General features: G+C 43.0%; 1 protein-coding gene and 1 pseudogene across 4 annotated transcripts in view; one reads left to right on the plus strand and one right to left on the minus strand.

The window, feature by feature from the left end:
• Positions 1–292: 292 nt before the first annotated feature.
• LOC142831899 (small ribosomal subunit protein eS10 pseudogene) lies at positions 293–861 on the minus strand (annotated as a pseudogene).
• A 797-nt stretch (positions 862–1,658) lies between these two features.
• Positions 1,659–14,189, plus strand: part of Taok1 (TAO kinase 1) — an 80,863-nt gene continuing 68,332 nt past the window's right edge. The window contains exons 1-2 of one of the 4 annotated variants that reach the window (XM_075991560.1): positions 1,659–2,308; positions 2,805–2,893. The gene's annotated coding sequence lies outside the window, so the exon portion shown is untranslated. Of the gene's footprint in view, positions 2,309–2,804; positions 2,894–3,203; positions 3,345–13,804; positions 13,890–14,189 lie in introns of those variants that run through there. The other 3 variants (XM_075991559.1, XM_075991558.1, XM_075991561.1) reach the window with 3 other exon arrangements.

Consider the following 14,189-nt stretch of genomic DNA (forward strand, 5'->3'; position numbering starts at 1 on the left):
AATGCAGATCTGGTAGAGGGTACCTGAGGGCATCGGACAGTATAAAGCTAGAGTTACAGTTGGTTATGAGCTGCCCCACATGGGTGCTGAGCTCTGAACTTCTGTCCTCTGCAAGAGCACGCAGTACTTGCTCTCAACTTCTCAACCATCTCTCTCTCTCTCTCTCTCCACACACACACACACACACACACACACACACACACACACACACACACACACACACACACACATGTATATGTGTATACAGGGTGTTAATTTGTTGCCTAAAGTAGCTTTCAACTCAAACTTGCAATTTCTTTTTTTTTTTTTTTGGTTTTTTTTTTACACTTTTCTTTAAAGTTTATTCCAAACAACAGTCTTCAAGCTCACTGTGGTGGCTGACCACGTCCACGACCAAAGCCTCCTCTAAACTGGAACTCCGTGGCTGAGCCAGCCCCGGGCTCGGCTTTCTTGTCAGCACCAGGGGGCACAGCACTCCTTCTGTAGGTGTCTCTGTCCGCCTCCCCTCTTGTGAATCTCGCCCGGCGCTCACCCTCTGGCCCTTTGGGCCGAGGCCTGCCAGGGTCGGCTGCGGCGCAGGGTGGCAGGCACGATCTCCGGAGGTAGGTGGAGATAATCGCGGAGATACTGGATGCCCTCATTCGTAAGGTACCAATAGAAGTGTCTCCAGGCAAACTGCTCCTTCACGTAGCCTCGAGACTTCAGAGACTGCATGGCCTTCATGACATGAAGGTTGGGCACGTTCTTGTCTGCCAGCTCTGGGTGTTTGGGCATATGGACATCCTTCTTGGCAACCATCACTCCTTCCTTAAAAAGGAGCTCATAGATGGCAATCCGGTTCTTCTTGGGCATCAACATCGCGGCCTGCGGCGGCTGCAGGATCCAGAACAGAGGTTGGAAAGCTTTTCTTTTGGTTTCTCTGTGGCTTTGGAGCCTGTCCTGGAACTAGCTCTGTAGACCAGGCTAGTCTCGAACTCACAGAGATCTGCCTGCCTCTACCTCCCGAGTGCTGGGATTAAAGGCGTGCGCCACCATCGCCCGGCTCGGTTTGCTGCTTTTTAAGAAAGAGAATAAAGGGGTGTGCCACCAGTTTACTGCTTTTATACTGAAAAAAGTTTCTCCCTAAGTCCACAAAGCCTTTTTAAGTCGCTTTCCTTCCATCACAGATATACAGGGTGGTTTACAGGCAAGTCTAACTGCCGTTCCAAATTCAACTATTAGAATCGTACGAACGCAGCTACTTAGTGATTATGCTGCCAAGTTTATGCCTGGATCCCACGAGGAGTCCAACTAAGGTGTGTAGGAATGAAATGTTCTACACTTTGGAGCAAACTTTCACTTTGGCAGGATAAGTGGGAGGCTGATGTTCTGGAGGTGGGAAGGGGGAAGAAGAGTGCAGACAAGCTCATCTCCCTAGGATTTCCGGGCTGAACGGCATGCACCTGACGCCCGCGTGGCACTACCCAGCTGAGTGTGGAACTGGACCCAGCCCAGAACTCAAGGCAGCTCGGGCAACACCGCCCAGCCTAAGTATTCGCGCGCTCCCGGGGACGCGCGCGCGCACGCAGGCGTGTCTCGAGCAGGGTCGGGCCTGTCAGGCAAGAAATCTCGCGAGATCTGAGACTGAGATGTGTGTCGGGAGGAGGGGAGTGGTGTCGGGGAAGGGGGGGGAACCTGGGCAGCGGCCGAGCTCTGTGGCTTCAGGGCTTGGAAGGAGAGAGGGAGGGTGGCGAGGAGAGTGAGTCGGTGCCGCCGCCCGCTTGAGGAGAGAGGAGGGGTCCCACTCGTCTTGCGCCCTTCGCGAGCCGAGAGCGCGGAGCAGTCGCGAAACTCCCAGGCCTCTCGGCCCCTGGGGACCCCGCCCCGCCGCCCGCCGGCCCGCGGCCTCTCTTCCCTTTGTGAGCGCCCCCTTCCCAGGGGTGCTGGTGGTGGCGGAGGGGTGCGCGTGGGCCCGCCCGCCGAGGGGCCGCGGCGGGGGACCGACTGGGCCTCGGCTGTGAGAACCCGAGGCGGCCGAGGCCCGGGCCGGTTCCCCCGAGGCGGCGGCGGCGACTCCCGGCACTTCCCCGCGCCATCTTAACTGAGCCCGAGCGTTAAGGGCGCCTCCTCGACCCCGGTTGTCCCCTCGTCCCCCCCCCCCCCCCCGCCGCCCCCTTGTCGCAGAGCTTGGGCTGGGCGGCTGGGGGGGGGGGCGGCGGTCTGTCGCCGGGCCCCCTCCTCCTCCCTCCTCGCTCTCCAGCACCGCGTCCACCGGAGCGCTCCAGGGGTCTGCGCCTGCCTACTCCGCCCCAGATCTGCCGGCGAAGGGGTAAGGGCACCTCTGCTTTGGGAAAGGAAGACATGGAGGGGGCGGGGAAATTCGGCCCACTCAGGCCTCTGGGTGGAGGGAGAGATCTAGGGGTAGAGTGGGGGAGGGAGACAAGGAGGGTCTGTGATTCTGTGGGTGGGGTGAAGACATTGGTGAGCTGGGTGCCCTCCTGTTTCTAGGGGCCAGAGCAATTGCATTCCTTTTTCCTGAGGGTCACCGGAAGAGGTGGTGGAAGGGGATGTTTCTAGGAAGGTGTGGCCCTAGTAGGGAGATTTGAGTTGACGTGCACCCCGACTTAAAGGCGCGAGGTCCCTTTCAGGTCTCCTCAGCCTGCTCCTCCTCCTTTGTAGTGTCTGTATTCTTGGGAACGGAGAATGCTCTGGGTAGCCAACTGGATAACTCCCTCGCCCCCCCCACAGGAAATCTATACCTTTTTCTGTAGGGGGTGATTGAAGCATTTCTGTCCCCCCCCCTTCCCCCTCTCTCTGTCCTCTAGTCTACTGCAATGCTGCAGAAGTCCAAGTCAGTTTCTTCATACACAGACCAATATATATACACGCAAGTAATGGCGCTTTCCTTGGGGAGGTTAGTTTTTTTTCCCCTTTGGTTTTAAATCGATTACAGTACTGTTCAGATTTTTCCCCTGAGATATGCCCATGGGAAGTATGACCGCTCATACTCTAACATGAGTATATGGCCTCATGTTAGAACAGTTTGCTTGCTCTGTTTTGAGAGAGAGGATGCCTGGGATTGACTTTTGGCACGGCGGTTGGGTGGATTAGTTTTTGTTAGGATTTAATAAAGTAATTTTATACCCCTCCCATTATTCTTTCCCCTTTTCCTCTTTAGCTTTTGTAGTTCTTGGAGAATTATTAGAAATTATTATATTCAAACTGTCAGATGATCAGACATTGGCCCCTGGACTGTGACTTTGTAAGATTAATACTGTTTTGCATGACATTGATACAGAAATTTCTGAAAATGATTATGCTACAAACTTTTATGTAGCCGATGTTGCTTCTTAAGGAAATGCAAGGTAATGCTCCCAATTATGCTGTGGTCTGTATCCTGTACTCTCCCGCTCCCCTTTTGCTGCATGTCATACTTGTTTAAAAGAATCCATCTTGTCTGGTTTGTCAACAGGACTTGTTGATTTTTGTCCTTAGTAGAGTAGAAGTAAAAATAGCAGTTTGGGCATTTTGGTAAGTGCCTTCTGAAATAAATTAGCATTCAGGTTCTGAAGAAGTCTTGATACACATTTTTTACTTTTTTTTTCTTCCTTAAAGGAGTCTTGATGTACAAACACATCCCCTCACCCCCTTTCTATAGAAAGGGTCTTTGTGTTCAGGCTGCCTTGAACTCAGCAATCTTCCTGCCTAACTCTCCCATGTGCTGGGATTACAAGTGTGAGCCTCCACACCTGACTCCATTTTTTTTAACTATTTAGTTTTACTAGTGAAATGATTTAAAAATGTTCCATATGTGAATATTAAAGTAATAAAGATTACTAAAATATGTTAATGAATTGTCTTGACATTTTATTAACAAATGATATTTGATGTCTGAACTTAGTGAGTTACTTTTAAGTTATGAATACAAAGATTTAAAGCTGTAGCAGTAGTGTTAGGCATTGATTTAAGGTCTATCTCATGTAGCACAGGGTAGTGTAACCGTGTAGCTGAGGCTGACTTACTGATACCTCTGTCTCCAACTTCCCAAGTTCTAGAATTACAGGTGTCTGCCTGCCACCATCCAGTTTAAACTAAACAAACAAACAAAAAACAAAAAGAAAAGGCAAAACAAAAAAAAAAAAACAGGATCTTGGCTGGGCAGTGGTGGCACACACTTTTAAATCCCAGCACTTGGGAGGCAGAGGCAGGTGGATTGTGAGATTGAGGCCAACTTTGTCTGTAGAGCTAGTTCCAGGACAGCTACCACTGTTAAACAGAGAAACCCTGTCTTGATAAACCTCAAACAAACAAACAAACAAGCAAACAAAAAACCCAGAGTCTTTTTGAAACCCTGTCTTAAAAAAACAAAACAACACCAGGGTCTTATTACATAGTAGTGAGTTCCTTGGCTGACCTGCAACTTGCTATGCAGGCTAGACTGGCCTCAAATTCACAAGAGATCTCCCTGTCTCTGCCTGCTGTGTGCTGGGATTACAGGTGTGGACCACCATGCTTGTCCAAAATTCTTTTATTTCATGATTTTGAGAAAGCTGTGTTATGTTTTTCTCAAAAATGAAACTTTCTGCCTTACTTATTTTAATATTCACCCTAGTTCATTTAATGTAAGTAGTACCATTCAATTGATTCTTTCTTTTGGTGGTGGAACAAGATTTTGTGTAGTCCAGATTATCTTTAAATGTTGTGTAGCTGAGGCTAACCCTGACCTGAACCTCAGGTGTAATCTGTGCCAGTGTGCCTGGAATTTGTTGTTTTTGTTGAGGGAGTTTTTTTGTTTTTGTTATTTTGGTTTTTCAAGACAAGGTTTCTCTGTGTAGCTTTGGAGCCTGTCCTGTAACTCTGTAGACCTCAAACGCAGAGAGATCCACCTGCCTTAGCTTCTTGAGTGCTGGGATTAAAGGCATGCGCCATCAATGCCCGCTGAGGGAGGTTCTTACTATGCAGTCTTGGCTGGCCTTGAATTTGTGGCAGTTGTAGTGCCTTAATCTTTTAGTGCTGAGCTATTGTGCCAAGCTCTATTTGACTCTTTACTTCATGACATAAAGTGCATGTTGTCCTATTTGCAGGATATATAGTTTTCTCCCCATACAGAAAAAGTTAGGTCATGCTTAATTTTCTGTTTTATGGTTTGTTGTTGATAATGGGTTCATATCATACGAGCAAATAGAAACCCAAACATACTGTTTAGCAAAGGGTGACTATTTTTATCTTGGAAAGATGCAAGAAGAGTGACTTACCAATAATGGCCACAAAGCTTAAGGATATACAGGGTATAGGTTTAATTGCTTACTTTACTATTTCATATTAGAACTAAGGTATCTTCTCTATAGCTGGTAGCAGTGGCAAAAGTATGTTGGTGATCAGTTAAAGAAATTTATTATTAAGGAAAGAACTATCTGAGGGTTTTTTCATGACTTCTGATGCTACTGTCAGAGAATACTGAGAGCTGTTAGTCTGAGCTGATTCCAGATTAGTGTGGTGCTTATGTTCCTAAATAGTTCATCCACAAAATGGAGTGTACATCACTTCCTGTTCTTTCACAACTGGCTCTTTCTCTGGATTCCCTTTTAATGACTTAATTTTTGGCATTTTGATATCTGATTTGTTAATTTGGTTATTCTCATGTTTTATAAGTGGAAGAATTTCTAAGAATTAACTGTTTTAGAGGATTTTAATGGAGTACTTTTTTTCTTTTCTTTTCTTTTTTTTTTTTTTATAATCTCTTTGTGAATCCTAGCTGGCCTGAAACTCAGTAGGTAGACCAGGGTGTCCTGAACTTGCTGCAGTTCAGCCTTTGCCTCTTGAATTGTGATTACAGGCGTGCTCCACCAAGACTGGTTTAACTGAATTTGCTTTGTTGACCAGGCTGGCCTTGAACTCACAGAGTTCCTCTTGTCTCTACCTCCCAAATGCTGGGATTAAAGGTGTGTTCCACTACTGGCCAATTTAAGAGTGTCTTTAAAAAAAAATGTGTATGTCCATGTGTGGGATGATGTTGAGTCTCTTGCCTTATTCCTTTAAAGCAAGGGTATCTTGGCTGAATCCAGAGGTAGCTGATGGCCAACAAGCCCCATTAATTCTCATTTCTGTGCCTCCCACAATGCTGGGATTACAGGTGCACATGACCACAACTAGGTTTTGGAAATTTAAGTTTTGGAAATTTAAACTCAGGCTCTCATGCTTGTTCAGCAACTGCTCTTACCACTGAGTAATCTCACCTGCACCAAGAATATCCCCCTTCCACCACAGAGTTTATCTGTGTTGACCAGGCTGACCTTGAATTTATGCCTGCCTCCTGAATGTTGGAATTAAGGCATTCATCACCATCACTTGACTTCAAGAATATCTTTTTTTTTTGTTAAATATTTATTTATTTATTTATTATGTATACAATATTCGGTCTGTGTGTATGCCTGCTGGCCAGAAGAGGGCACTAGACCCCATTACAGATGGTTGTGAGCCACCATGTGGTTGCTGGGAATTGAACTCAGGACCTTTGGTAGAGCAGGCAATGCTCTTAACCTCTGAGCCATCTCTCCAGCCCCCAAGAATATCTTAATAGTATCAAAACATTGCTTCCATTCTAAAGAATGATGTCTTAAATTTAAACTTTGATGAAAATTACCTATTTTGCTGTGCTGGGGATCAAACCCTGGGCCTTGAGAATGCTAAACAAGTAATCCTTTCATTGAGTTACAGGACCAAATATATGTGCACACTAAATAGGAAGTAATTACTATATTTTCTATAATTATATATATATTTTTTGTTGTTTTGTTTTTCGAGACAGAGTTTCTTTGTAGCTTTGGAGCTTGTCCTGGAAACCAGCTCTTGTAGACCAGGCTGGCCTTGAACTCACAGAGATCCGCCTGTCTCTGCCTCCCGAGTGCTGAGATTAAAGGGGTGTGCCACCACTGCCCAGCTATAATTATATATATTTTTTATTTATTATGTGTACAGCATTCCTTCCATGTGTGCCCACAAGCCAGAAGGGGGCACCAGGTCTCATTATAGATGGCTGTGAGAGCCACCATGTGGTTGCTGGGAATTGAACTCAGGACCTCTGGAAGAGCAGTCAGTGCTCTTAACCACTGAGCCATCTCTCCAGCCCCCTATAATTATATTTTTAGAGAATTTTTGAATGTGGCAATTATTTGCATGTTAATACAAAATAAGTATATCTTAGGGCTAGGGTTGTAAGTCAGTAATAAACTTAAGGTTCTGGGTTCAGTCTTCAACATTGTATAAAGTGGGTATGGTAGAACATGCTTGTAATTCTGTCAGTGGCCTGTAATCCCAGCATGGAGGTGGAGGCAGGAAGATCAAAAGTTAAAGATCCTTCTTGACTACAGATTAAGTTTAAGTCTTGCCTGGCTACATAAGACCCTGTCGTTTAAAAAAAAAATCTATATATGGAAGCATATAGTGGTATTTAGTCCTATATTATGATGCCATTCTACCAACAACAAACATACTAATTATAGGATGCTTGAAAAATTTGATGCTTACTCTTTTTAAAAAAATAATTTCTAGGCCCGGCGGTGGTGGCGCACGCCTTTAATCCCAGCACTTGGGAGGCAGAGGCAGGCGGATCTCTGTGAGTTTGAGACCAGCCTGGTCTACAGGACTGGCTCCAGGACAGGCTCCAAAGCCACAGAGAAACCCTGTCTCGAAAAACCAAAAAAGAAAAAAAAATTATTTCTAGGGATTGGAGAGATGGCTCAGAGTTAAGAGCACTGACTGCTCTTCCAGAGGTCCTAAGTTCAATTCCTAGCAACCACATGGTGGCTCACAGCCATCTGTGAGATCTGGTGCCCTCTTCTGGCATGCAAGCATACATGGAAGGAATGTTGTATACATAATATTTTTGAGACAGGGCTTCTCTATGTAGCTTTGGCTGTCCTGAAACTTACTTTGTAGACCAGGTTGACCTCGAATTCAGAGATCCACTTGCCTCTGCCTCCCAAGTGCTGGGATTAAAGGTGTCTACCGCGTCTTCCCCTTTGTTTACTCTTGAGTGCTCATTCACAATTCTTTCTCCCTCTCTCCCTTTATCTCTCTGTCTTTCTCTTTCTAATATGTATTCTGCTGCCCAAAGAGTCCAGTAGAAGGCCATCACATCCCCTGGAACAGGAGCTGCCATGTAGTTGTTGAGAACTGATCCTTGATCCTCTCCAATAACAGCAAAGCCAGGAGGTGGTGGCACATGCCTTTGATCCCAGCACTCAGGAGGCAGAGGCAGATGCAGGCACATCTCTGTGAGTTCAAGGCCAGCCTGGTCTGCAAGAGCTAGTTCCAGGACAGGCTCCAAAGTTACAGAGAAACCCTGTCTTGAAAAACCAGAAAAAAAAAATAATAATAACAACAACAGCAAATGTTAACTGCTGAGCACTATCTTTCCAGCACTATTTTATTTTAATTAATTAATAATATTTTTTAGTCTGGGTCATGCTGTATTGCATAGTAGCCTATAGCGATGTGGTCCTTGAACCCAGTGTTCCTAACTGTTCTTACCTTTGGATTTTGGGATCACAGGCATTGACTACCACACAAGCTAAGATTGAATGCTCTTTACTAGCCATAAGAGATAATTTAAGAATTTGCTAGTTCTACTTGAGCGTAGTGGTGTGCATCTTTAATCCCAGCAGTTGGGAGGTAGAGGCATATGAATCTTTGTCTGGCCCACATAGCAAACGCAACCAGTAGACATGAATACTTAGTAAACACTGTAAGTTTTTTTTTTTGGAGCCTCTCCTGGAACTAGCTCTTGTAGACCAGGCTGGTCTCAAACTCACAGAGATCCGCCTGCCTCTGCCTCCCAAGTGCTGGGATTAAAGGCGTGCGCCACCACCGCCCGGCTAACACTGTAAGTTTTATAGGGGTCAGCTATGTTGACATTGGAACTAGAGTTAAGATTGTGTTTTTCATGTTATCTAGAAACTGTGCTTTCATTTGCTGGTCGCTCAGATCCGAATAATCACACAAAAGCTATAATTACAACACTGCCAATGACTCAGGCATATTCCTCTTACGTCTTACATCTTAAATTAACCCATTTCTATTCTTTTATATCTTACCACAAGGCTTGTGGTTTGTTACCTCACATTTTGCTTGTTGGGCATCTCTGACTCTGCCTGCTTTCTCTCTATATATCTCTGTTCGGATTTCCCGCCTGGCTTTACTCTGCTGAGCCATTGCGTGAAATAAGCTTTATTCATCAACCAATAAATACAACACATGTACAGAAAGACATCCCATATCAGTGTTTGGCTGATTTATGTTTTAAAATAGGTTTGTTTATCACTCCTATCCCTTTGGTTATCAGTAGTCTGTTATAACAGCAAACTTAATTTTTCTAACTTAACCATTTAGAAATTAGAAGCTTTTTGGCTAAGGGCTGCTGTTCAGTTCAGAATCATATATGAATTAGTCTCTTAGAAAAAAGTCAAATTTATGTAGTTGAATCCTATATGAAATTGGGACTGTCCCATTAAATAAAGTGTCAACATATGTGCATCTATCTGCCTTTTAGGTTTCTGAACTTATTTATGGCTGGATTTTTAAAAAAATATATTCAAGGTTTCCTGTTATAAAATGTAAGTGAGAAGATAAAAACTTTTAGTGTTTGATTTTATTCCATTGCTGGGTTAAAATACTGATTTTTTTTTAAGTGATAAAATTTGATGTTTAATTTTGTTAACAGTGTCTCATTCCTTTTAAAAATCAACAATTCCTAGCTAGCTACTAGGAACAGTTCTGTTTGAGATGTTTTTGTCATCATTTGGTAACAATTCTTTGTATCAGTATCCTTCTCTTCCATTTGTGCTAGAAGCAGATTTTTGTTGTTTCTGAATTATAGTCTAAATAGTGACAAAATTAAAAGCTGGAAGAGTTTTGTAAAATATAAACCTTGCCTCTAAATAAAAGTATATATTACTAAGTACCATGTTTACTAGTTATTGCTATTCTTTTAAAAATGTCAATTTACTACTTGGGAGACCTTGGTAGCAGGATCTCTTGCGCCCAGATGGCTCTAGGCCATTCTGGGCAACATAAGAAAACTCCATTTCAAAACAAGCATCAGTTATGTGTTAGGCATTTATTTATCAAGTCAGGGTTTATGTAGCCAGGCTGGCTGTGAGCTTGGGTAGCTGAGGATGACTATGAATTTCTCGTCTTCCTGCTGCACCCCCCCAGTGCTGGGATGATAGGCATGTTCCACTACATCTTTTTTGTGGTGCTGGGGCTTGATTCCAGAACTATGTACATGCTAGGCACTCTACTGACTGAAGTACATCAGTATTTCTCCAGCTCTTGTTGCTTTCTACTATGCTGTCCAGACTGGACTTCCCAGGTGCTGGATTACTGGGTGTGCACCATCTTACCCAGCAAAGCTATTATTTAAATATAACTGCATTTAACAGTTCCCTGACTTATCTAAGCAAAGAAAGGCCATTTTTCCCCTTTTTCTTTCTTGTAAAAAAATATTTATTTTATTTATTATGTATACAATATTCTGCTGTGTATATGTCTGCAGGCCAGAAGAGGACACCAGACCTCATTATAGATGGTTGTGAGTCACTATGTGGTTGCCGGGAATTGAACTCAGGACCTTTGGAAGAGCAGGCAATGCTCTTAACCACTGAGCCATCTCTCCAACCCCCATTTTTTCTTTTGATACATTTAAATTTTTTTTATTCTGTTACTTTTTAGATTTAAATGCATGAGTGCTTTGTCTGCGCATACATATGTCTGTGTACCGTATGTGTACCTTGTTCCTACAGAAGTCAGAATAGGACATTAAATCTCTGGATCTGGAGTTATGGGTTTTGAGCTACCAGTGGGTGTTGGGAACTGAACCGAGGTCATTTGCAAGAGCAGCAAGTGCTCTTGACTGCTGAGTCATTCCTCTAGTCCCTGTTAAATTTTTTGATCAAATAATTTTAAGGCAGGTGAATTACATTTAGAAAGGCATGCAAAGTTCAGTTTCTATAAAATAATTATCAGGTAATGAATGGGACAGAAGCAATCATAGTAAAATGGGCATATTTTAAAGTTGAGCTTAAAAATTATTATGTTTACTTTATTGGTGAGGAGGCAAGGTAAGAGAATAGTTTGTAAAATATTTTAATTTTTTAGAGACAGGGTTTCTTTATGTAGCTCTGGCTACACTGAAACTCACTCTGTAGACCAGGCTGGCCTTGAACTTGAAGATCTGCCTGCCTCTGCCTCCTGAGCTTTTGGGATTAAAGGTGTGTGCTGCCAACACCTGCTCCTAAAATACATTTTGTGTGCCGTGTTTATTCCTGAGTATATGTATGTATATGCACCATATGTATGCTGTATCCTCAGAGACCAAAAGAGCACCTTAGACCTTTCTGGAATTGGAGTTAATACAGAGTTGTGAGCCGGGCGGTGGTGGCGCATGCCTTTAATCCCAGTACTCTGGAGGCAGAGGCAGGCGGATCTCTGTGAGTTCGAGACCAGCCTGGTCTACAGAGCTAGTTCCAGGACAGGCTCCAAAGCCACAGAGAAACCCTGTCTCGAAAAACCAAAAAAAAAAAAAAAAAATACAGAGTTGTGAGCCACTCAGTGTGGGTGCTGGGAATCGAACCCAGGTCTTCTGGAAGTGCCACCAATACTCTAACTGCTGAGTTATCTCTTCAGTCCATCTAAGCTTTTTTATTTAGATAGTCTTTGTAGTTGTGTCTTCACCTTGAAAATATATTAATGGAATATATTAGTTTGACAAATTAGTATATATGTGTGTGTATAATTTTTTATGTTTTTATGTGTATGCATATTTTGCTTGCATGCATGTCTGTTTGTCATGTTGATGCCTGGTGCCTGCAGAAGTCAGGAAAAGGGCCTCAGATCACCTGAAACTGGAGTTACAGATGTCATGAGCTATCATGTAGGTGCTGAAAATTAAACCTAAATCCTCTGCAAGAAAAACAAATGCTGTTAATGATTGTGTCATTTCTTTAGGCCATTTTTTTCTTTTGTGTGCATTGGTGTTTTGCCTGCATGTGTTGTGTGTATTTGTGTGAAGCTGTTGGAACTCCTGGGGCAAGAGTTACACACACATACAGTTAGAGAGCCGAAATATGGGTGCTGGGCATTGAACCTTGGTCCTGGAAGAACAGGCAGTGCTCTTGACCCCTGAGCCATTTCTCCAGCCCCCATATATTTTCTTTCTTTCTTTCTTTTTTTTTTTTTTTGAAACGGTGTCATTCTGTAGCCCTGACTGACCTGGAATTTACTGTATAGCCCTGGCTTATATTGAATTTGTAACAGTCCTGTCTCAGTGTCCTAAGTGGTGGGAACCTGTATGAGCCGCAGTGGATGGTGCATGCCTTTAATCCCAGCACTCAGGGAGGCAGAGGCAGGTGGATCTCTGTGAGTTCGAGGCCAGCCTGGTCTACAGAGTGAGTTCCAGGACACTCAGAGATAACACAAAGAAACCGTCTCGAAAAACAAAACAAAACAAAAAAACAAAACAAAAAAGATACTGTCCTTATCCTGTATGGATTTTCTTTTTAAAATAATTTTATTTAACTTTATTTCATGTGAGTTGGTGTAAAGGTGTCAGATTCCCTGGGACTGGAGTTACAGACAGTTGTGAGCTGCCATGTGGGTGCTGGGAATTGAACCCAGATCCTCTGAAAGAGGAGCCAGTGCTCTTAACCTCTGAGCCATCTTTTCAGCCCCTGTATGGATTTTCTTTATTTTTAAGTCTTCTAAATAATTTATTTTCAACTTATATAGATATTCATGGAAATCCAAGGTCTTCTCATGATTGTTAGTTACTCTAAGTTATTACTTTCTAGGTTGTGAATCATTAATGTTGTGGACTCAATTTAGTAAGTACAGTACCAATTAAGTGATGAAAAATGTCAGTGTGGTACATTAGGAAGGGGTAACATTATTAAGGCAAATTTGTTTGCCATAAGGTTTTCTGGGTAACTTGTTATCTATTGGTTTAGAATTCTATCCCAGCTGAGTATGGAAACAGTAGTCTTACACATGCTAGGCAAGAGCTCTTCTAGACCCCCCTTTACTTCTAATTGCATGTCTTTGAAGAATGCTTGTATTGCCTTTATTTCAGTAATTCTCTACCTTTAAATCTTTACTAATTTCAGTGTCTAGTCTTACTTGCTCAAGTTTTGGTAGGTATTAAGGACTTTATCAAAGAAATCCTGGGGAGGGTTAATACTCTAAAAGAGTTTTGCAAATAATTCCTGAGATTTTTTGGTTTTTCAAGACATGGTTTTTGTGTGTAGCCTTAACTATCCTGGAACTTGCTCTGAAGACTAGGCAGGCTTCAAACTCACAAATAAATGTCTACCTCTGCCTCCTGAGTGCTGGGATTAAAGACATACACCACCACGGAGCAGATAACTCCTGAGGTTTTTATACTGGGAATATGTGTCACATCTTATGTATAATGTATAATGTATTGTATACTGCAGAATTAGTAGGGAAAACTTTCTGGTATTTCTGAAAATTGAATTTGTGGTCTTGTTCTTAAATGAGTTTGTTTACTGCTACTGAAGTATATTCCTGTCTCCCTGACCCTCAAAAGGGAAAACTTGTATTTTTGAGATGTGGTCTCATGTATCTAAGGCTAGCTTCAAATTTGTTATGCAGCCAGTGCTGGAATTACCACCTTGTGCCACCTTCTCTGATTTATGTGGCACTGGGCATCAAACCCAGGGTTTTGTACATACTAGGTAATCACTCTACTAACTAGACTCTAGCTTCCTTATTTTTATTTATTTATTTTTAATTTTTCACTTGTTGCAAGGTTCTGCTGTATTACTCAGGCTGGTCATGACCTTCTGGGCTAAGTGATCCTTCTACGTCAGCTTTCAAGTAGCTCCAACTTAGAGGTATGCACTACTGTGCTCAGCAGTTAAACTTTTTATTTGAAGCATACTAAGAAAGTAATATTTTTTTTGCTTGAGAATATAGATTTAATGTTCAAATATTAATTGTGGTATGTAGTTTTTATAATGAATATAACTGATATACTAAGTGTATTAAAGATTTCAGTATGAGGCGGCCATGGTGGCACATGCCTTTAATCCCAGCATTTGGGAGGCAGAGGCAGGTAGATCTCTGTGAGTTCGATGCCAGCCTGATCTGCAAAAGCTAGTTCCAGGACAGGCTCCAAAGCTACAGAGAAACCC

The sequence above is a fragment of the Microtus pennsylvanicus genome, chromosome 11, assembly GCF_037038515.1.
Source record: "Microtus pennsylvanicus isolate mMicPen1 chromosome 11, mMicPen1.hap1, whole genome shotgun sequence".
Classification (NCBI taxonomy): domain Eukaryota; kingdom Metazoa; phylum Chordata; class Mammalia; order Rodentia; family Cricetidae; genus Microtus; species Microtus pennsylvanicus.